Raw genomic sequence first — 18,078 nt, forward strand, 5'->3', positions numbered from 1 at the left:
CAAATGAGAGCGCAACCGGAGCGTTTGAAGGATTATACCTAAGGCTCGGATCCGTACTGTATTTTACAGTATTGTACTGTATTTTGGACCCAAATACTGCGTACTGTTTTTCACTATAAAATGTACTGTATTTTTCTTTGTACTGTATTTTGCCATTCAAACGTCTTGTTTTTTTCAAACAGAGATAAATAAATACATGATTTTATTCCTTTGACGCTTTAAATTTTGGTGTACCGAAAATAGTTTATGTTCCGTGGTAATAAAAAATAATACCTGATATCAAGTGATATGCGGATATACTTGATAATTGATAATATCCCATACAATTTGATGTCAACGCATATCACAATCACATAGCGAATATAAATAGATGCAAACAGCCAGGGATTCATCTGTGAATCTGGCATTTCTGCACACAGCGAACGATGAATTCGATCGTTTCACGACAGAAGGGCATATTTTCAAATGAGAGCCTCTCTTTGTTTACGTTCTTTTTCGATTATTGCTGCGATTTTATAGTAATTTTCTCAGTTTCTAATAATATTCGAAAGATTAAGGATTTTGCTTGAGACTAATGCGAAGTGTTAATAATCATCAAATATTAAATCAATCTGGTATTTTGCGAATCGCCACATAAACAAAGAGAATCTGTCATTTATAGCTTGGCCCTTTTTTGTGAGACGATAGTATTGTTCATGACATCATAACAGAGATGCCATATATTTTCATAGAAAATCTGTATTACGTTGTATGAAAAATCTGTATATATGTATAATGTTATCCCAACATTTCTTGGTTTTATAATGAGAAATTCAATAATATACGACGAAATTAAGTGTAGGCAAATTTTCATCAACAATCATAATCAACAAAACACAATTTCGTTTTCATTTCGTTGATGTGGGATCTAAGCGCTCAACTTCAAATACCAACACCATTTCAAGGTTTTCAGATCAGTTTGTGATTTCCCCATTGATTATGAAACTTTTTTTTCGTCTCGAGATCCAATTTTTTGTGAAATCTGTATAAATCTATATTAAGTTTAGGAAATCTGTATTCGCATGCTTTAATCTGTATAATACAGGTAAATCTGTATAAATGGCATCTCTGCAACATAACGAATGGGAATGTCAAAAAAATTGTCGCTCTCCTTTTCGTCATGGTCTGTTCCAGAGATGCCAGATCTGCAGATTTGTCTGTAAATCTGCAGATTTCGTACATAGTGCGGCAGACATTTTTTGTTGTGCAGACTTTTGAAAATCTAGTTTCTCGCTGACTTTCGTCAAAATTGACAGACTTTTTTTTTGCTCGTCAAGTCAGTTTAGCGTATCACACTTTATAGAGAAATAAAGACATACTTGCTAACTGCAGATTTTTTTTTCGGATATACAGACTTTAGCAACCCTGTCTGAAGATATTTGAATTTTGTACCTGGTATCTCTGGTCTGTTTATTGTTTATTCTAGTTCAAAGTGCGTTGATTTACAACAGAAAAGAAATGTCTCCACCAAAAAGGAAGAACACGCTAAATCAGAATATTCGCCAAAAGTATCCGTTTCTCGAAAAAACGAAAATAGAAGGTGAAGTGTTGTGCAAAAAATGTGGTAGAATTTTTTCCACTGCAAGTGGTGGTAACGCCGCCATTGCACGTCATATTAAAGCGAAAAAACACGAAGCTGCTGTAAATGCCTACTTTGATATTTGGACAGGGCCTTTGAGCCGCTGAAACTTTTTGCGTGGGTAGCATTGAAAGAAACGCCAAAATGGAATGATGTCGAAGCTGTTATGAACAAGCTGAGCGAATACAATTTGTACGATGCTAATGAAAATGCGACAAATTTGCACACTCAATTCAGATATCTTAAAAACTATTGCACTGATGAAAATATCACAAAATGGAGAATTGGCAACGTTTCAATTGCGAATCGCTGGGTGGAAATATTCAACCATCTCAAAAGTGCAGATTGCGAGTACAAAGACATTGCCATATTAGTTGAGTATATTTTATGCTTACCAGGAACATCAGCATCAGTGGAACGCATATTTTCTGCAGTCAATAAAACTTGGACCACAGATAAGACATGCTTGGAAGTGGATACAGTGGAAGCGATACTGATTGTGAAGTGCAATTTAAGATACGAATGCGTTGAATTCTAGAATTACCTCAAAACAAAACATGGACTGCTTCGTCAAATTTCATCAAAAGAAAAATACGAGACGGCAACTGCAGAAAGATCGTAATCGAAGGCAATTAAAACGATACAAATGTATACAATTGATGATTAATTCCTGATTCGTATATTTTGTTATTTTTATTTAATTGAAATATGTATTTCATTTCCACTGAGAAATAAAAAAAAATGAGATGATAAATAAATATCATCTGATAATAGCTTTATTTTGTTTTATTCATCATTTTTATATAAAATGTGTACTGTAAAACGTACCGCGTCCAGTTCCGTGCAAAGCACAAAAAGCAATGATCGATTTTCGACCATGATTTACCGTCTATACTCATTCAGTTGAACATGGCGACTGATAAGTGTCTATGTACCTGAAAACCGTCGTCGCGGGTACGAGAAAGGCAAACAAGCGTGATGAGTTGTCCTTTTAATTTTCGTTATAAGTTTGAGAAAATTAAATTTTGGAGTTCTACACTGTTGAAAATTTAATCATCAATTATTGATCATATTGCTGACGACATGGAGAAAGAATTGCGTTGTTGTGTTCAGTAAAACTCGAGATATTCACGATTAAGTTCTACCCATTCTTCTATGAGGTGGATTTTTTAAAAGCGGTCCACAGTAAAGTAAAACGTATTCACGTCGAAAGATCTTTGCACAAGAAATAATTTTTTTATAATGAAAATCCGAAACCGAATAAAAAAAAAGTTTGAACACGTGAAACAGGGGTTTTAAAAGTTGCTTGATGGTCGAAACTCCATTGCCACAGATAGTGTCAAAACTACTTACATAAAATGAAGGTTGAAACCAGGTGAAAAAATGACAATAATGATAAAACGTAAAGTTGTTCTCGATGATCGGAAAGAGAAAAATCACGAGCATATCATAGTTGAGCAATATTCTGCAGATGAAAAAGATATCCTGTCACTGGATCCCGCAAATACTCATTTAGCCCTAAAAAGACGAACGCGAGCGCACTTCGAACACTTCTTTGGCTTGATCCAGATAACAGAAAGATTACCCGATGATGGACTAAAGTCGAAACGAGCGCTTCGAAACGGCATAAGTGCCTCAAAGGAGGCTCAATTGGTCGAAAAAAATCGTGATGTCGGTTTTCAGGAATTGTCATGGTATGCTTTTGGAGGACTACTACAAAACATACTGCAAGTATTGGCGTGTAATAATGGAGCAATTGAGCCGTGAAATGGCCTTATCTGAAGCATATGTGCATCGGTACCATGGTTAAAATAAACGGTTTAGAGTTCCAATTATTTGCCCGTCCACCTTGTTCACCTGGTTTGGCTCCCCCGAACTATTAACTGATCCCAAACCCTAAGCCATCTCTGACCTACAAATTTAGAAGATTCTTTCCGTTCATCACGAATCGGATTTCCACCTCTTAAAATCTATCCACATGTCATGTGGATTGTTGTGTTCTATAAATTGACATTAAAATGGTTTAATTTAAAATTGGACATTGAAATGGTTTTTTTATTTAAACACTCAATAATGACAGTTCCAGTTGCAGGGTTGTTACGGTCGCGCAAATTTCGCGCGGTTTCTGCTCAGATTTTGATACGATGGCGCAGATTTCGCGCGAATTTCAAGAAACATTGTTTCACATTTGTGAATCATTTGTTAACAAAAAATAGCTCAGTTTTGAAACCCCAAAACACTAAAGGTGGGAGAAAGTTTCAGCAATTGGTAGAGTTGGCCGTGAAAACCTTGAAAAAATTTACGAGGAGGCAAATAGTTCCTTCAATGGACAAAACTTCGTTTTCATACTCTGCGATCTCGAGTTGGGCAAGAAAAGAAACGAAGGAGAAAAGGTTAAAACGTTTATCTAATGCTGGAATCGACAGGATTCCATCCGTGGTGATAAATTGTTCTAATCGTTTGATAGTTCCACTATCCAACATTTTCAATTGCTCTTTGTGTTCTGGAATTTTTCGTGAAATATGAAAGAAATCCTATGTGTTTCCAGTTTACAAAAGTATCCAACTACCGTGCAGCTTTGTGCGCTGTATCGAAGTTGTTTGGAATTATAGTTCTGGATTTTATAACACTTAGTTGCTCTGACTACATATCTGAGACTCAGCATGGATTCATGCCAAAGTGTTCAACTTCCACAAATTTAGTTACCAACATTTCCTTCATCATACCTTTTTTACAAGCAGCTTCGGAGATCCGCGTAAAAAATCTCAGAATGAAAGAATTTTTTGTTCGATGTTTGATTGCATGAAACGTCCAGATTGTAATCTCAAAAAAAAATTTTTTTGTGAAAACAGATTTAGGAACTTAGGAAAAATTTCAGATTTCCAAAATCGATCATTTTTTTAAGCCAATTGTCTTAGAAATATATGAAAAAACGAGATAACATGAAAAAAAATTAAAAAAAAAAATTTAATATGAAAAAAAAGTGTCAGAGAGTTGACTTAAAAAAATTCAGAAAACGCCAGATCTCGACGTTTCATGCATTTCTAAGACAAAACAAGAATACCGCGTAACTTCGGAAATCCATCTAAAAAATTGCGTAGCTTCGGAAATCCGCGTAAAAAAGCTGCGTAAAAAATCGGATAAAAAACCGCGCAAAAAAGACCTTAGTGTACATCGATTTCGCTGTTACGATCGAAAAAATCAATCAGTCCAAAACGATCTTCAAGTTAAGTAGACTGGGATTTAACGGATAGTTTTTGAATTGGCTTCGATCATATCTGATACTGAAAATAGAAGATTGTACAACCTCACCATTTACGGTTACCTATGAAGTTCCTCGAGGAAGTCACCTTGGACCGTTTATATTTTTATTGTATCTCAACGATCTAAATTTTTCTATCAAGTGTTCTAGTGACTCAGAGTTCCTATAAGAGCAGTTAGTTTAACCAATAATTTAATCAATTGGTGTAACATTTACTATATGGTTTTGAATACCACTAAATTCTCCGTCATCTCTTTTAGTCGCAAAAAGTCTGTATTCAAGTTCGACTATAATATTTCACAAACTGCTCTCGAACGCGCATCCTCTGTGAAGGACCCGGGTGTTCTTCTGGATTCCAAGTTAAATTTTAAGAAGCTCATAGAATTTACTATCTCCGAGGCCTCGAAGCTATTAGGATTTATTTTCCGCGTTACTAAAGAATTCTTTGATGCACATTGCTTGAAGGCTCTATATTGCGCTTTAGTAAGCTCAACTCTCGGATATGCTTCTGTCATCTGGTCACATTATCACCAAAACGGTATCCAATGCATTGAAGCGATTCATCGCAAATTTGTCCGATTCGCTCTTCGACGTCTTCCATTAAAATATCCTTTAAACTTACCGAGTTACCATGACCGCTGCATTGGTCTCGATTTATTATCAGTCCTTCGCGATGATTGTAAGGCTAGCTATGTGGCAGACCTACTTCAGTCGCGAATCGATTGCTCTGAGCTATTGCAATTGTTACAATTAGACATTCGACGTCATAATTTTCGATCCTATTTTTTCTTCGGATTTCCTATGCTAAAACTAATTATGAATATAATGAGTCCATCACTAGCATGTACCGCATATTTAACAAATGTTTCAGTTGTTCCGGCTTTCATTTATCACGTAATGTTATCAAGAAATCGTTCCTCATGTTATTGAAGTACAAGATTTAAGGAAATGTATAGTTTGGATAATTGTAATCTGTTGATGCAAAAGATAAATAAGTTTTATGCCTACTGGATAGCAAGTTTGTGGGAAACTAACTCCAGTAGGCTTTTCCCTGCTCCAAAAAAAGAAAAGAAAGACATTCAGAATAAAGTCCGACAAGAAAAGGCGCTGTCTCAGAAAACAAAAACTAAATAGTAGGTGATTAATAATTGAAATGGAAATTATAAAGATTAAATCAGATAATCCTGATGTGGTCTACCTTAAGATCTGAGGACAGAGGGTCGCGTGTTGATTTTTAAATAGACCACGTGGCTCGCTCAATTCCCTTTGCGCATCGTATTTCTCTTATACTCTCTCGTATATGAGCGAACTGTACCGGGTTGCCAGCATACATTTTATTATTTTGATGAGAAGTTTTATCACATTAATCTATCGTATGGGTTGGACATTACATGGATTCCAATGAACAATGAAAAAGTATTCAACTTTCACAAAGATTGAATGTCTGTGTGTTTGGCAACCTTGTCGAGCCGATTTTATTTCTCTCACCTTTTTCAGAATGCCCTCAGGAAACCAAAGCGAAAAAATGGCGGATGCATTGAAACGGACTTTGTTTCACAGAAAAATACAAGACTTTATTTTTATCGCGATAACATATATGTTTTTATGTACTAATCGCATCTAAACTAAATTATCTAGACTTTGTCACTGTAGATTTATGATACAAGTATTCAAAGCCGAGATATTCGATGAACAAGTAGAGGTATGCATTTCCGAGCGTTCCAATTTTCAGCAGTTCTTCAGTCAGAAAAAAATACAACACGACCGCTAAACTCAATGAATCATTCTGAAAATTTCACAGAGTACTCTCAGCTAAATTTCGAAAACATTGTCTGGTGGGTTTTTCTACATTCTGCACCGTTTCCAAGAAAATATAATTTGAAACGGGAAAATAGCAAAAAACCCACCACTCAGCTCTTAAAATTCTTCTTACCGAGAAGGAAAAGTCTGCCGAACAAGAAGATCTTGAAAAAAAAATGTCCTCGCTGAAATCTGGTTAACTTCTTTCAAAAAAAAAATTTATGCAGAGTTTTAGATTATATTCAAGTGGATTTTTAAGTTCTGCGGAAAGTAATAACTGTATAATTTTTATAGTGTAAATGCTTCGTACGAATATCGCGCGTTTTAAATTACAACTTCGCGCGTTTTAGTTGTTGACTTCGCGCGGATCTCGCGTGTTTTGATTTCAAAATTTTTCGTAACAACCCTACGGTTAGAAAAGTTCTGTCTGTAAAAAAAACCGCACGGAACGAGCGAAATTAGCTCTACGCCTAATTCGTATTACTGTTTTTGAATTAGTTGATTGTAACAACAAAATTTCCAAACTAACTATAAAATTAGTTAAAATTGAGAATTTACTTTGCTGGAAAAAACTCTTATTTTTAGAGAATGTGTTTAGTTGGCGAATATCCTGGACATGAACCAGCAATACTTCAATCCAACACGAAATTCTCATTGACAACTAATTTTGTTATTAAAATCAGAAAATTTGTTTCTATTTATCTATCACCATCATTACTGAAGTACAGCACAAAGAAAACAAAAATTAAATTGGTTTTATTAAAAAGTTTATTAGCAAAAACTCATGAAAAGTGTCAAAGCCAAACAATCCATTGAAAAGCTTAAAAGGACAGTCTTATTGAAACTGCTTGCAAATTGTTTAGATGTTTTTCGCATGGGTTACGACATATCCATGTATAAATTCCTAAACCGATTTGTAAAAATGACGTAAACTCTCAGTGGGAAGTGTATTTATTCATTGTGCGTAATAATGTTTTTCCGCGGAACAGTGAAGTGAGTTCCGAATGTTGCACTCTAATTGTATATGTCAAATGATGTTTTTGTATCTTCCAAACTCCGGGATACGCCGTCCGGTGTACTACTTGTATTCGGTTTTTGTTTTCCGAGTGCTAAAAGTTTTCAGTGAGAGAGTCGATTTCGCGAAGTCGTATGAAGAAAACAGCGATTTAGAAGAAAAAGTTTCAAAAAGAAGTTCACGTTTCGTTTATGTCTTTTTCTCCAATACAACATCGTATTTATACCTGCCAATATAGAAAAGACAACCGCGACTGAAAAATTCTTTCAGATAGTAGTGTACCATCTAGTGGCTAGTAGTCATTTCGGTATTAACGTTTGTTCGGTGACAGTGCGCCATATAGCTGCGAATTGCAGAAGCCAATTCAACTATTTATGTTAGTTGTAAACAACGTTTTATTTCTCTAATTCAACTAAAAAACTAGTTGAATGGAAATGGAGTGTGCTTTAGATAAGAAATGACAGCACGTTTAATTGGTGAATTCAACTATAAAAATAGCCATTTCAACAAATATTTTATTTGAAATAAGGGAATGAGAATTAAAAAATCTAAATTAGCAAAAGTAAGATATTTTTTAGTTGTCTCAAAAAATAACTAACTAAAATCAGAAAATCAACTAATTTTTTCGCCAAAATTCTGATTTCGGTCTTTCCGTGCGAACATCATTTTCGATCGCGAGCTCTGCCTGCCTTTGCGCGAGGTTTTTAGAAGTTTATCGCCTCAAGAAACTAGTTTACAGTATTCTTGAATACAGAGTTACCATTTGGGCTCATGTTCACGACGGTCTTGACTGAATCGTCTTCAATTGACATGTATGACTGTTTGAGATTTTGAGCACTCCAAATTCTGGAACCAGAAGCCGGATTCGGATTTGACCCTGTCTATCTATCTATCATTTGTGAAAATCGGCCAAGTCAACTCTGGTAAATCTCTGTACGTTCTGTTTTGGAATTTTTGGCCACTACTTCCAGGAACCGAAGATCGGTAAGACGAAGTTTGTATAAAACCAACATACAAAACCTTGAAATTGAAACAGTTTTGAACCAAGTGGAGAAGATTTTTCTGTTTTGTTGAGTCGTTACTTCTAACGACGACTGAAAATTGAAGCTGGATCTCGAGAAAATTAAATGTCATACGGGATAATAACACCTTTTCTTTGAAGATAAGTTCGTGAAATAGATCAAGCAATATCTTAGAAAGCGATGTGAGCATCATTCCGACCTTTTTGGCCACTGAATCTTGGGCTTATTGGTTAATCTTGGGCTGCTTAAGATGTACTAGCACTCTGATGAGATATGTTACCGGATCAGTTTTCCTAACTGATTCGATAACATGCAGATTCGAAATATTGGTTTTCAGTTATTGGTTACGACAACCGAATAACCTAATTTCCTTTCATATATCCAATATGTTTGTTGCTTCTAACAAATACCACCAAAACTAAATATTGTTCAGCATAACATACTAGAGCTAAGTTCTTGTTATCAATCATAATTTTTAGCAGAAGAGAAACTATATTTCAAGCCATCACCATCATTTTTTCCCCGGAGGGGGGGAGTGGGGGGGGGGGGGGGGGGGTTGGTTATGCTTTTCGGTTCCGCTTACCGTTGAATTCTGCAGATGATTATTCCTGCGCCAGGTTGAATCCTTTCCAACAAGAAGTTTCCTGTTCTTCGCGCCGCCTGCTGCGCTTTTTTTCTTCTTCTCGTTATCGTTTCACTTTGGTTGAAAAAAAAATCTAAACGCTAGACGAATGTTGCCTTCCGATCTCGTTCCGTTTTTTTTTTTGCTTCTTTCTACTATCTATCTCGTTATCAGCGGAGATCCTTTGCACGTTAACACAGACACACGAACAATTTCTCTAATTCTTCTCGCTGTTCAACAGCAGCAGTAGCGAGGAAGAAAAAAATACCCCGAACACAGAAATGCTATCTCCGCGTTTATATAATTTCCATTTATCTTCTTCACGGTTACGGTATCACACATTTGAATCACCACACAGACAATCACTTCGCTGCTTCTTCGCTTCTGACAAGCAATTGTTGTTGTTGTTGTTGTTCTTTCACTTGTTGGCTTTTCGCCGTATCGCCTCAACTGAGCTCACGGTGAGCAAAAAAAAGGACCTTCGGCGGTGCTGCCCATTTCGTCCCTCTGCCACCTGTCATTCTGCAATGGTTCTTCCCTTAGCCGCACCAGAAATCAGTTCCTTTACATCAAAATTTAATTTCCTCTCAGATGGACGACTGAAACCGTCCTCCTGTATTTCTCGTGCGCTATTCTCCGTTCTTGTTGTTGTTGTTGTTTCCGAACGGCACGGCACGGCACAACAGGCTGATCCCGAAACCCTTTGGAAACGGTCGGCGATTGTCTTCGTCACGGATTTCGAATCTGATTATGATGGCATCATGATCCAATTGGCACGTTTGAGGCGGCGCTTTAATCGCAGCAGCTCGCGATTTGCCACAGATTTTCTTACACTCCCGGACCGAGCGCGAGAAGCAATGGAATAATAAAAACGTACGACTTTCAACCACTTCTGGACTGGAGCGGCAAATGCAAGGGATAGACAGACAGGCAGATAGCACGAGAAACAGACGACGACAGAAAGAGAGAGAGATACAGGAGACAACCTATTACCTATTCAGGGCGCGACTGTCATCGTCGTTACATCTTCGAATAGCTTTTTGCACCCGCCGAATCAACTAGCCGGAAAAAACAACACATTTCAGGAGATCGATTTCCGTTGCCTTTTTCCGTCGGTGGGTCGGTCGCCCAAAACTTCATCGTCGTTTTCAGCTCAACGCATCATCGTCGGTCATCGTTCGTGCTCGGATTAGGATTCAAATCGCGTAGCCTAATCATTACTCACCGCGACGCCCGACGGTGCCCGTCCAACGCGTCCTACAGAAGGGAATGCAATAACTTGTTGACCACCGCCGTCGCCCCCAGCAGCTAACACCACCGTCTTTCCACCGTCCGGACGGTGTCGAACAACAGGGTCCAAAAACAAAAAAATCCCGAAACTCCGAACCGCCGGTCGATGCTTTCGATGATTGCCACTTTCCACGGTCCACGGGAATGGTTGGTGTGTGGACGTGGGGGGAAGTGGACTCGTGAAATGGAGATAGCCAGAAAAAAAAACAGTGCAGCAAAGCTTAGCCCTTCACTCACAGATATCAGCAGAAGGAGCCCAACAATTGGGAACTGGGAAACCCGACTAACCGCGCGTGTCGATTTTTCGTTACTTGCCCGGGACGAGTCGAAATCCGTACTGAAGGCAACCCGCGCTGACTCGATTCGTTTTCCGACGTGTTCTTTCCAGCTGGTCGGTCGTCGATGATCCAAGCATGCCGTGCTTTCGAGAGTCGCTCCCGAGTCTCTCCCTGTATGAAAATTTCCCTTTGCGAAGAAAATCTCGAGAGCGAACAAACACGGGGGTCTCTGAGTGACGACGGAAATGTTCATCCACAGAGGGAACTCATGCTCTCAGCTTCCTTGGGGCTTCTCCTTCGGGGTGGGTCGAACGTGCATGGATGATAATAATGACCGAAAGGAGCCCGATTTGTTAGTCGTGGTGTCGTGCTCAAAAAAAAAAATGATTTAGATAAACATAAGCAACAGTCGAGATATCAGTGCACAATCCAAGCGGGACTACAACAGCGAAAGAGTCAAGGACACGCTGGTGCGAGAGAAGCAATATTGGCACACGTTCAACTCGTTTTGGTCCCTTTCGCGATCTGAATAACGAAAGAAGTTTTGAATGAACTTGAAATGACATACCGCGATAGCTTGCCTAACTAGACCAGAGTGCAGTTTTTTCTGGTTTGAATTATTGGAATGTTAATCTTTGGCATCCTTACAATTTATGGTAAACTTAATTTTCAGTTCAAAATCGATACGATGATAGAGGAGAGCCCGGAACTGGTTGACCGAGTGACTTTTCTGAAAATGTTATTATGTGCAGTGGCGTCATCTATAGCGTTTTTGGTGGAATGTTAGGTCAGTCATGTACCGACCTAAGACCAAGACCAAGACCAAGACCAAGACCAAGACCAAGACCAAGACCAAGACCAAGACCAAGACCAAGACCAAGACCAAGACCAAGACCAAGACCAAGACCAAGACCAAGACCAAGACCAAGACCAAGACCAAGACCAAGACCAAGACCAAGATCAAGAGAAAAATCAAGAGATACATTATCTCCGCTTTATGAAGTATTGTGAAAATGTACAGACATATCTTTAAGACCCTAGACTCACGACCCAAGACCCAAGACTCAAGACCCAAGACTCAAGACTCAAGACTCAAGACTCAAGACTCACGACTCAAGACTCAAGACTCAAGACTTAAGACTCAAGACTCAAGACTCAAGACTCGAGACTCAAGACTCAAGACTCAAGACTCAAGACTCAAGACTCAAAATCCAAAACCCAAAACCCAAAACCCATAACCCAAAAGCCAAGACCAAGATCCAGACCCAAGACCTAAGACCAAGTTGCAATCCGCAACTATGTTAGTTCTGATAAGACTAAGTCCAAACTGTGTAGGAACAATAGTACGAAGATGTTTTGTACTGGTTAAAACAAGGTGGCGGGTGCTTCTCCATAACATTATTAGTAACCAAATAGTTAGTTAGGTTTCCGAGCACTACATTTTTTGTCATATTGAACTGAAGGGTGATTTTTTAAGAGGTATACGATTTGATTTTCAAAACAACAAAAAAATGAGAAAATTGATGAAATCTTTATTAGAATCAATAGAATGATCAATGCAATTTAATGTTTGAAGATGATTTCTTTCAAACATTGGCCGCGGCTCCGCTTTAGTCCAATTTTAGCACACTCTCTCTCCAATATATCGGCCGGTATTTCGTGAATAAATGATTTAATATTGGCTTTCAGTGCGTCAATCGTTGCTGGTTTATCCTTGTGGACATGAGCCTTAACATGGTCCCACAAGAAAAATGTCCAAAGGCGTTAAATGGCATAATCTAGACGGCCATTTGAGATAAACTACTCACCGAATTTGGTCATTGTTTCACGTGCCGTGTGGGATGTGGCACCGTCTTGTTGAAACCACATGTCAGGCATGTCAAATTTTTCCATTTCGGGCAAAAAAAAATCGAGCACGGTAGCGCTCGCCATTCACAGTAACGTTCCGGCCATCATCGCCTTTGAAGAAGTACGGCTCGATGATACCACCGTCTCACATATTCCACACCAAACAGTGACTTTTGTGGGATGTATTGGTAGCTCTTGCAATGCTTCTGGCTGATCTTCACTTACTGTGCGGCAATTTTGCTTGTTGACATATGCATTCAACCAGCAATAAGCTTCGTCGCTGAACACAATTTTTAACACTATCTTAACGGAGCATGAATTTTGATAGTAAAATTCAATAATTTGCAAGTGTTGTTTCTTCCTAGGTCGATTCATGATTAAGTTCTAGACCAAACTGGATAATTTTGATAATGATACTAGACCATAATGAGGTTGAGCCATCTTCGCCATAGTGATCTAATAGGGAAATGTGACGCTATGTCGGTTACGTCATTTTTCTGATGATATATCCCAAACAGGAATAATGTGCCGTAACCCATTTGTAAGTGATCTTCGAGAACTCTGTTTCTATGAATGAACCTGAATCGGTTTAGTGATCTTTACGAAAATTGAACCGATAGAGAAAAATGTGATTTGTCGATTACGCCACTTGTGGGATTATATCTTCGAAAAAAGAGGGTTAGCCAAGAGCCTTCAAAACTTGACCAATGGCTTGATAATGATTTTAAAATCAGCCCCACATTGCCGGGATCAGTTCAGTCATCTCCGAATGAGTTGATCGGATCGATAAAAGTGCAATTTGTCGCTTTAGTCATTAATGCCATTGTATAAAATTGTTCCAGATGTGTAGAAGTCAATTCAGCAATCTCAGTCAGTAAGATGAAATAAATAGCCACCGAGGTAGCCAAAAATTGTCGAAATCGACTGATGCATATTCAAAACTCCTCCTTAATCCACCTAACGGTGCGAACAAGCCTTTCTCTTGCCATTTAAATAATCTCATAAAAACATTTGCAATATTCTAGCCTCGTTCATTAGTATTGTGACCGGGGACGGGTATAGCGTGATGGGTCGATTCCTTTCACGCAGCCCATCTGCGTTCGATTCCCAACCCCGCACATAGGGTCAGAAAATTTTTCTGGTCCGAAGAGGCGAATGACCTTAAGGTTAAAACCTCTATAATCGAAAAGAAGTATGGTGACCTTATCAAATAACCTAATAGTAGGTTTCAAACGAGTCTAAGTCTTTCGAAATTGATTCTTCCATCTCCAGGAGGTTTTCTTGCATTCAAAAACACTGGGATTTGTCGGTTACGTCACATATAACATTACATCTCTCGAACCGAAAATATTCACCAAAACCCTTCCAAATTTGATTGACATTGTTGGCCTGCGAATAAGTTTATCGAAATTCGTTGAGTCATCTGCGAGAAAATTCAGCCGATGGACAATGTGCGGTTAGTCGGTTACGTCACTTATACTATTATATCTTCAGAACTAGAAGGTATTGGTCTACGAATTTCATCCACAATTAAATAGAAGCTCTCAAACAAGCCTAGACTTGTTAGAATCGGGCTGGTCATATCTGAGTAAATTGAAGGGTAAAAAATAACGCGTTTTGTCGCTTATGTCACTTATACCATTATATCTCCGGAACCGGAAGTGCCTGCCATTTGATATACAAACTTGACCCACAATTCAACAGTAGCTAGGCTTGTTAAAACCGGATAGGCCATATCTGAAAAAATGAGTGGTAAAAAACAACGCGTTTTGTCGCTTCTGTCACTTATACCATTCTATATTCGGAACCGAAAGCGGCAGCCATTCGAACTTCGATCTTGATCAATGTGTGCCATTGATAGTAGCTTTCAAACAAGACTAAGCTTGTTGAAACTTTGAAAAGCCAGTAGGGCCGAGCGTCATATACCAATCGATTCAGCTCGACGAACTGAGCAAACGTCTGTGTGTGTGTGCGCAAAATTAACAGCCGTATTTCTCAAAGATGGTTGGTCTGATTTTCACCAAAAACTAGTTGCCAATGAAAGGTCTCTCTGGAAATATGTTGTCGCTATTATTTTTGTTTCTAGATCTGCTGTTTACTTTTTGAGTTTTACAAACTTTTATGTCAAAATTTGCCATTTTTCGATAAAACCTGTCCCAACCGATCTTGAAAATCATTTCCAAGTGAATTAAAGATTAAAGACAGTACTCTGCAGTATAATATTTTAGCTCGATTGGTTTTTAGCAAGTATGAATATTGGAATTGTCCAACTTATTTTAATAAAGCAGCCGATAACCAGTTTCTCTAGTCTCAATTTTTACGAGACAAACGAATATTGATGCAGAAAATCTGTGGATTAATTAAAAAAGGCGGATGGATAATGTCACAAACATAACTGGAGGACGTTACTACGAATAAAGTTTTACATAATCCTTTGGGAACATTCTAATAATTCTAAAAGAAGCGATTTGCGGAACATATCTAATGTTTACAACTGTTGAGTCATTTTGCATCTTTAAGTTTAATTTCTGAATTCTGAAGCTGGATTCAATAAATAAATTCGAAATCTGTGGCAGATTCGGAATTCAGTAGCAAAATTCATGTTTGGAATCTAGATCAATAAATTTAGTTTAGAATTATCGATCTGAACTCATTTTCAGAATCCAATTTAGGTCTAGAACAGAATTTCAAACATGAATTGCAAACCGTAGTAAAGTTTTCAGTTCCAAAATATAACTCCAGAATCCATGTTCCGTATTTAGTAACATGCAGGCTCTGAATTCTGGAAATGGATTCTGAAACTGAATTTAGAAATTCAAATGTAACCTTTAGTTAAAAAATCCAGATCTAAAATTCATATCGTGAACTTTGCTCATGATTCCCTAGGTTAAAATCCAAAATCAGAACTCTAGATTTCAATTCCGAACATAAATTAAGGAACTGAAGTCAGTTCCAAAATCTAGTCGAAAAATCAGTTCCAGGGTTAGAAATTGCGATTTAGTTCCAGAGTCATAGTTTTTAGTTCTGAATCTGTTACTCTGGAACTAAATTCTGAACTTAAGTCTAGAATTCAGGTAGACCAGAACGGGTTCTGTATTCAGCTCTAGAATTAAATCCAAAATTCAGTTCCTTTTGGTGCTGCTGGTTTCAGGCGAATGCTCGTCACGACGTCCAAAATGCGAATGAGATTATACCATGCAGAAAGTTTATTGTTACTGATATTGGTGGAAGATCCTCGCCACGACGTCCAGTTCCGTCTAAGAAGAAAAAAAAATGTTCGATCAAAGTTTACCTTTTATACTCGTCGAGTAGAAAATCGAGACTGACTGACTCATTCGCCCTTATTCTGAATAACGACGTATTGATTTATCGATCGAATGTGGTTCGATCGAATCATAGCTACCTGTTGGCGCAGTCCGAGCAAGTTCACCGAACTCAAATACAGCAGACCACAGTTGTATTGGTGGTGCACGGTTTTAGCTGCAAATTTATTTCATTTAATATAGGTTTCAATAAATTCAATAAAGCTTACAAATTTCGGTTATCTTCCTTGCTCTTCCTTGCAGTATTTAACCTCACTTGTTCCGTACTATCACCTCTGTAACCGTACTAATTAGCATTTAAATTTAATCAATTTAGTTTTACTTACTTCCGTACTATTAGCAGATAAGTAGAGAACAAATTTAGGATATTAATTTACTCATAGAGTAACAAATTTTGCAAACTTAGGTTATCAAATTGTGAGAAAATAGTAATGATTATTTTTTACGTCTGCTCCGTCCTGCATGTGGTTTGATTTTGACATTTGCTCTAGCTGCCGATGTAGCATCTCTTTCCAGCACCGACCTGTCATGTACGACCGTGTTGCCAGTTGTTCACACTACCTTTGATTTTGCTAGCGTTATGGGGAACACAAATGAAATACGAGGAAAAAAACGATACGACGTTATTCAGAATAAGGGCGATTGTTTCCAAAAGTTAGAGAAAACTTGATTTATGAGTTATTTACGGTCGGACTATTGAAAATTTGATTACAAATTGCTGATCATATTTCTGATGGCATGTAAAAAGAATCATGTTGCTACGTTTAGTACAACGCGCGATATTTATGATTGAATTCTACCCATTCTTTCATAGGACGAAGTTTGAAAAGGTACGCTATAGTAAAGTGAGACGTTATCACGTCAAAAAGGTATCATCTCACTGCTAGGTGGATTAAGCACGTTTTAAAAACCAACAGATCATCAAAATCCAACAGGTTAGTAAAAAACAGATACAAAATATCTTCGATAAAGTAGTAGTTTTTAAGCTAAATAACGATCATTGATACCACCTTGGATTAATTATGAGGCAGGTGAATCAAAGACAAAGTCAAAACCTAAGATTCGGTTTGGGTGCACTGCTCAAATTGAAGTTGATTGTTATCCTGAATTGGCTTTGATCAAACGGGAAATTTAGTTGGACTATGATTGCTTTAGACTCCATTAATTTGTAACCTTGAATACAAAAAATTGGAATATAAATGTTAGATAAAATCTTTAAAAATGCAAAAAAAAGTATTTTGATTCAATGTAAGAATCTCTAACGCTCCCTTCGAACCATCTTCAACCTCAAAAATCGACTGAGAAGATTATCAAACCAAATGCTTAAAATTCTGCCGAGGGATTGAAGCATTTTGAATAATGACATGATTATGTTAGACATCAAGGTTATTATTCTTCACAACTTTCAAGCAGGATTACCAAAAATAATCGCTAGCGTTTCCGGGCTTCCCGTCGTCACTTCAAGCCGGAAACAGCTTCCAGAGCTCCCTGCTCAAAATCTACTTACCACCTCCTCCTCCTCCTGCCGAAGTGGACCGACTTCAATCATTATTACGACTGATGACCTCTTCCAGCAAACTAAACGGCAATCGAGTACATTCGCTTCGAAACACCCAAGCACTAATTTAAACATTTTCCTTCTGCTCCACTTGCCACGAAGAGTCGTACTTGTCCTACCCCACGGTGGAAACCACCAACAGTTGAAGCCAGCCATCGGAGCCAGCACAGGAGAGGAGAGGAGAGTGATTGAGAGACCAGCGGAGCTCACAGCATCCGCACGGTCTCTGTGAGTGACGCGCCCGATACTCGCTGATAGTTCAGTTTCCACACGGAAAAACTCACGTTTTCCGGCAAAAACTGTTGATCAACTGCTGCTGCTACGACTACGAGCAGGCGAGAGAGACGCTCTCGCCTGCTACGATTGCTGCCAAGACGGGTGTACCGAAATCCAACTCCTGTCCTCAGCGATGGGAATGAATTCAACTCTCTCGCTCGTTGGT

At 38.2% G+C, this 18,078-nt stretch overlaps 1 protein-coding gene across 1 annotated transcript in view; it reads right to left on the reverse strand.

The window, feature by feature from the left end:
* LOC131425663 (alpha-2 adrenergic receptor) overlaps positions 1-10,951 on the reverse strand; it is a 708,037-nt gene extending 697,086 nt beyond the window's left edge. The window contains exon 1 of the mRNA XM_058587719.1: positions 9,301-10,951. The gene's annotated coding sequence lies outside the window, so the exon portion shown is untranslated. The remainder of the gene's footprint in view (positions 1-9,300) is intronic.
* Positions 10,952-18,078: the final 7,127 nt, after the last annotated feature.

Source organism: Malaya genurostris, chromosome 1 (genome assembly GCF_030247185.1).
Source record: "Malaya genurostris strain Urasoe2022 chromosome 1, Malgen_1.1, whole genome shotgun sequence".
Classification (NCBI taxonomy): Eukaryota; Metazoa; Arthropoda; class Insecta; order Diptera; family Culicidae; genus Malaya; species Malaya genurostris.